The sequence below is a fragment of the Suncus etruscus genome, chromosome 13 (genome assembly GCF_024139225.1).
Source record: "Suncus etruscus isolate mSunEtr1 chromosome 13, mSunEtr1.pri.cur, whole genome shotgun sequence".
Classification (NCBI taxonomy): domain Eukaryota; kingdom Metazoa; phylum Chordata; class Mammalia; order Eulipotyphla; family Soricidae; genus Suncus; species Suncus etruscus.
The window spans coordinates 82,599,690-82,606,562 of NC_064860.1; the positions used below are offsets into that span (position 1 = coordinate 82,599,690).

Here is a 6,873-nt window from a genome sequence, read left to right on the forward strand (position 1 = left end):
AAAAAAAGAAAATCACTATAGCCTTTAAGGGGTCAGCACTAAAGACAGAAAGTAAGTTTGCTCATGTTTAATCTGTATATTGTTTAGTTTTTACCACTATTAAATATCAATCTCATTTTCTTCCCTAATACAACTCATTTACTGTGTGATTAGGAGACTGTTGCAGAAATAAACAGAATTTGAGCTCTGAATTTTTACTCTTACCAGAGAAAGTGGAGAACATTCCTGAGTTTCTTTTGTCTTTGGTGATCCAAAGTTCTATAGAAATTAAGCAACTCATACAAGATGAATAATTAGAGAGCTGCCTCTAAGAATTGTTACTTATATTTTTACTTATAAGTTATACTTATACTTATAAGTTACTTAATATTTATCTATTAATGGTTAGAAGCAAGACAAGATTTTTCCAATGGAGTTTTAGTTGTTTTGTTTTGTTTTGTTATGTTTTGGGCCATACTCAATGGTGCTCAGTGGTTACTCCTGGCTTTGCACTCAGGAATCACTGCTGGAGGGCACAGGGAACTATATGGGATTTCCAGGAATCAAACCCTGGGTCAGCTAATTGCAAAGCAAGGACCCTACCTGCTAAACTATCTCTCTGGCGGCCTTCTCTAACCATGTCATTTTGTTTAGCAAACAGTGATAAATATTATAAGAAACCCAACTACAACGATGTTTGTAATCACAGTGCTTAAATAAAGATTATAAAAATGCTTTTATTTTTTCTTTTTATGTTTTTACTTAATTTTTTTTATTTTTCCTACAGGTTTAACAAACTTGCAAAGAAAGAATGTCTGGTAACATTTAAAATTAGCCAATCAAGAAGTATAAGATTAGTGGTCAATTTTGCTTTTTGCTATAAATATTTAAAATTTAAAACTTCAGTTGAATTTTTAAAAATAGAGAATAAGTTGCTGTTTTATTAAAAAGAAACTTACATTTTAGTTACTATTTTAATTTTTTCTAAATTGGTTATTTTATCGATGAATATATCAGACATTTCAAAATAAAAAATAACTGTATTTCAGCACTCATCCTCTCACATAAACAATGCTTAAAAATAGGGAATAATGAAAAGACAATAGCAGTTAATATTTACAATAAATATATTTTTAAAATGACAAATAGTGAGAAAAGGTATAGAGATACAATTTGCTGTAAAAATGCTCATAGACATAAAAGAATACAATCCTAGCTTGCGGCCAAACAAATTCATAATAGAATAATTAGGTATTAATTATTAGCTAGTGAGAACCTGTAGGCATTCTCAAACCTGCTAGTGAGAATTGAAATTGGTGCTAATTAAATCAAGACCTATTAAAGCTTAAAATGCAAATATCCTTAGACCTACACTTTATTTCTCTAAGAATTTTTCTTTCTCTTTTTTTTTTTCAGGGGAGAGCACAAATGCAGTCCCCATTACCACAAATTATGCAGTTGAGTTAGGGAAATCACAAGAGTCAGCACATCTGGAGTGCAATGGGAAAACCACCTTTGTGATTATGGTATCTCCCCTACCAGGTAAGTATCTGTTTAAGAAATTTTTTAAGGAAACAAATATAAATTTTTATACAATTTTTGTGGTTAGAGCACTTGGTATATAGTTTCTGAATTACAATTATTTTTTAATTATAATTCTTAAAATAGTATTGAGAACTATAAAATCAAATGCCCTTATGATCCAAAGTTTTGTGATAACTGGAAGGAAAGGATGTGTGTGACATTCCAGACCTATTGCAACTTTAGCTCAGGACTGGCTCAGTGCTACTATGTCTTGATTTTCTTTCTTTTTTTTTTTCTTTTTCTTTTTTTTATTTAAACACCTTGATTACATACATGATTGTGTTTGGGTTTCAGTCATGTAAAGAACACCACCCATCACCAGTGCAACATTCCCATCAACAAAGTCCCAAGTCTCCCTCCTCCCTACCCGACCCCCGCCCAAACTCAGGTGTTTCCTAGATCACTTTTACTATTTTAACTATGTTTGCCATTTATTCCAAAATTTAAGATGTCACATAGGCTAAGATGGTATAAACAAAGTCTAGGCTTTGGCCAGGACTCAATGGTCCTCAAACTACGGCCCACGGGCCACATATTGTATTTATTCCCATTTTGTTTCTTCACTTCTAAATAAGATATATACAGTGTGCATAGAAATTTGTTCATAATTTTTGTTTTTACTATAATCTGGCCCTCCAACAGTCTGAAGGACAGTGAACTGGCCCCCTGTTTAAAAAGTTTGAGGACCCCACCAGGTCTTTCCTTCTCTCTCAACCTAAATGAATCCTTTTGATGCAATGAGGCCTTATACCCTGAACATTGGCATAATGATTTGGCTTAGGCCTCAGAAGAATGAGCATCGCCCACACACACCTGAACAATGAATACCATCTATGGAAACAACCACAATTGTCTATAACATTACCAGGATCCAAGCCTCTACCAGGGAAGACCTACCACTGCTTTGGCATTGATTTACTCCAAAGAGTGTTCCCAACACCCTGATGACTCAGCAACAGCCTGCTTGCAGGGCAGATCGCTCCACATTTAATGGTATGCTGAAACTAGAGGATGCTCCACATCAGCCTAACATCGATGCACAGAATCCAGAATCTTTAAATATAAGAATCTGATACCAACAATAGCTAAAGTGTGAAAAAGTTTCACTGAGACCACAGAAAATGACTCGAGTTGGACAGACTGGTATGCCTGGAACCCAGAGTCGGTCTTATGCCAATAAACCTCTGGGGTGAGACCTTTTTGTAATCAGGACAAGGATTTTTTTTTTGGCCATTTTCCCCATTTTTCTGGACCTATGCAAACAATGGCGATTGCCACTATCACACCTTTACTATATTTTTTTACTCTTATCCTTTAAGAAAAAAATACAATTTACTGAACTTAAAAACAAATAACTATAGTAGAATGCCTGTCTCGAATACAGACAGGGTATGGGAAGGGGGGGGGATGTTACACTGGTGAAGAGGGGGTGTTCTGTTTGTGACTGTAACCCAACAATGATCATGTTACTTAAATAAAAATATATTTAAAAAGATTAACTTATTATAAAAATGTTTTATAGAACGATTGAATATAAAGGAATGCTTTGAGATACTATGAACTTAATTCACAACCAATATAATAAAGCAAATATTACAAAAATGGTCACAGAATTTCTCTAGTGCACAATAATGTTGTTTATATTCTATTAGTCAATGAGTATGAAAGGCATTATATCTAAAATATGTACTTGGAGTAAGAAATGGCTGACTGTGGGGACTGACAAGTGAAGTGCTGATTGCTTCACCTGTGGAGTCTCCGCCCTGCTGTGCTTCTTCTGAGAAAACTAGGACCTCAAGGGAGCCCTGTGCTCCTCTGTCTTTCCTGAATCCTTGAAGCTCTCCTCAGAGCCCTGGGAAGCGAACCCCTCAAAAACTGCATTCTGAAGCTACCCAGCGAGTAAGTGAGTAAGAAATGGCTGACTGTGGGGACTGCCAGGTAAAGTGCTGATTGCTTCACCTGCGGAGTCTCCGCCATGCTGTGCTTCTTCTGAGGAAACTGAGGACCTCAAGGGAGCCCTGTCCTGTGCTCTCTGTCTTTTCTGAATCCTTGAAGCTCTCCTCAGAGCCCTGGGAAGAGAACCCCCCCAAAACTATTCTGAAGCTACCCAGCGAGTGAGCGAGTGAGTAAGAAATAGCTGACTTTATGGGCCCGGAGAGATAGCACAGCGGGCGTTTGCCTTGCAAGCAGCCGATCCAGGACCAAAGGTGGTTGGTTCAAATCCCGGTGTCCCATATGGTCCCCCGTGCCTGCCAGGAGCTATTTCTGAGCAGACAGCCAGGAGTAACCCCTGAGCAACGCTGGGTGTGGCCCAAAAACGAAACAAAAAACAAAAACAAAATAAAACAAACAAACAAAAAAAGAAATAGCTGACTTTACAAGCCCAGAAAGGGGAAGCCGCTGAACTCTGCAGGAACTCAGATGCCAGCACCCCTATCTACCTGTCTTCTGTGCTGTGCTCCATTTTCTGCCTGATTTCATCCTGTGTGTGGCTCATCTGCAGAGAGCTCACCTTCCCTGGAGCCTTCCCTGGAGATGAATTTACATGCCCAGAAAGGGGAAGCCGCTGAACTCTGCAGGAACTCAGATGCCAGCACCCTTATCTGCCTGTATTCTGTGCTGTGCTCCATCTTCAGCCTGATTTCATCCTGTGTGTGGCCCATCTGAGGATGGCTCGCCTTCCCTGGAGCCTTCCCTGAAGGTGAGCTTACACGCCCAGAAAGGGGAAACCACTGAACTCTGCTGGAACTCAGATGCCAGCACCCTTATCTGCCTGTATTCTGTGCTGTGCTCCATTTTCAGCCTGATTTCATCCTGTTTGTGGCTCATCTGTGGACGGCTCGCCTTCCCTGGAGGTGAGTTTACAAGCCCAGAAAGGGTGGAGCCAGAAGAGTACGGCTGCTCCGCTTCACTTCCCAGCCCTGCACATCATTTAGCCATAAATACAACCACAACACGTAGAAAAACCCACAATACAAGTGTGACAATGGAGAAACAACACAGGCCAGCACCAGACATAGAGAATGACAATGGCAACTCTAATGACTAGAACATGACCAACCAACTAGTCAGTCTCTCAGATAAGAAGTTTAGAGTTGCAATATGGAAGATGTTCAAAGAACTCAAATAAAGTATAGAAGAGAACACTAATAAGAATCAAGAGAATATGAAGCTAGAAATCAGAAAACTCCAAACTGAAATTTCAGGTCAAATAACAGGTCTGAAAAAACTCAGTAGATGAATTGAAGAAAAACATGGTTGAGCTTTCCCACAGGTTAACAGCAGCTGAGGATAGAATTAGTACACTGGAAGATGAGATGAATAACAATCCCATACAGCAGAAGAAATTGTAAAAAACCTTAAAGCAAATTATCAAACAATGGAAAAATTACTCAAAGAATGAAAATAGAAGTCTATGATAAGCTCAACAGAAACAACTTAAGAATCATTGGAGTCCCAGAGACCCAGAAAGAAAATCTCCAGGAAGAATCAACTGTCAAGAACATCATTAAAGAGAAACTACCAAAGCTAATGAATACATGTGATCAAATCCTGCATGCCCAAAGAGTACCAACTAAAAGACACCCCAGAAAAAACACCCCAAGACACATCCTAGTCACAATGATGAACCCCACAGATAGAGAATGAATTTTGAAAGCAGCAAGATTGAAAAGAGAAATTACATTCAAGGGAACATCCTTGAGATTTACTGCAGACCTGTCACCGGAAACACTCAAGGCCAGAAGGCAGTGGTGGGACATAGTGACAGAACTCAATGAAATAAATGCTTCGCCTAGAATACTGCACCCAGCAAAACTCATTTTCAGGTTTGAAGGAACAATACATGGTTTCACAGACAAACAACAGCTCAGAAACTTTACAGACTCAAAACCATTCTTAAAAGAAAAACTGAGCAGCCTACTTTAAGACAAGACAGACCAGAAGACACACCAAACTTCGATACAAAGATGGCACTAACTCCCAGGACAATTCTTTCTCTCAACGTCAATGACCGGAGAAATAGCATGGAGGTAAGGCGATTGCCTTTCATGCAGAAGGTCATTAGTTCGAATCCCGGCGTCCCATATGGTCCCCCATGCTTGCCAGGAGCAATTTCTGAGCATGGAGCCAGGAGTAACCCCTGAGCACTGCCGGGTGAGACCCAAAATCCAAAAAAAAAAAAAAAAAAATATGGTCAACTTTATTAATTCTTAGGAAAATGAAAATGAAAATCCCAATGAGACACTACCTATTATAATAAATACTATGACCAAAACAAATTAAATGTTGATAAAAATATAAAAAACACTTTAGACTGGTAGTAGTAGTGCAAAATTATCTGCTATAAAAACTGTAAGGTGTTCTAACATACTTTAAAATAGATATGATTCAATTTCACTTCTACGTAGGGAATCTGCTTTTCAAAAGTGCGTCTGAGGCCATTTACTTAATAATATTCATTGTTTTCTAGAACTTGTTTTTTTTAAAATAATTTTTATTGAGACCAATGTGAATTACAAGTCTTTCACAGTTGTATTTCAAGGTACAAAGTGACAGTGAATTAAGGCTGTTATTACCAGTGTTGACCTTCCTCCATCACAATTCCCAGCATGCCACCTGGACTCCTAGTGTAACAGGTCCCTTTTGCTTATAGCTTGTTGTAGTTTGGGTCTTTTGACTCTATTGTTGTTTACTTTGGTTTGGATATTTAGGTTTGACCAATTTTCATTTCCACTCAATGCTCCTGAGACTGCTTGGCCCTGGGTCCCATCTACTTCTTTTTTCTCAGTTTGTAGGAAAACAAAAATATGAGGCAGAATTAGAACTCATTTTTAACTAACTAAAAGAAAACATTTGAGTTGGAAAGTGAAACTTGGAAGGTGCAGTTTGGCTTTGTGACAGCAACATTGAGACTCTTCCATGATCCCTGTGTTCCTGGCACCCTCCTTTTTAGAAAACTATAAGACTATATGTTTCATATCATTTGTTGTTCTATACACCGTGTTATTATAAGCTTCATTTTTGTTATGATTTTGATGGGTTTTGTTTTGGATCTAGGAATGCTAGAAAATGTAATTTTAACTTTAGGCCATTTCTTCTTTCTAAATTTTATTTATAAAATTTAATTAAAGAACCAGGGCTTGCAAAGCTATTGATAGTTGAGCTTTAGGCATATAATATTTCAAAAGCAAGCCCACCACTGTAAAATCACCCCACGTGTCATTTCTCCAAGCCCAGATGAAGGAGCCTCAATCAGGGTATTCATGAAATAATCCAAACCAGGCTGAGGGTGAAACACATGTAGTCTGA

General features: G+C 38.2%; 1 pseudogene; it reads right to left on the minus strand.

Moving 5' to 3' along the window:
• Nucleotides 1-1,392: 1,392 nt before the first annotated feature.
• Nucleotides 1,393-1,529, minus strand: LOC126026487 (uncharacterized; annotated as a pseudogene).
• Between the last annotated feature and the right edge of the window lie 5,344 nt (nucleotides 1,530-6,873).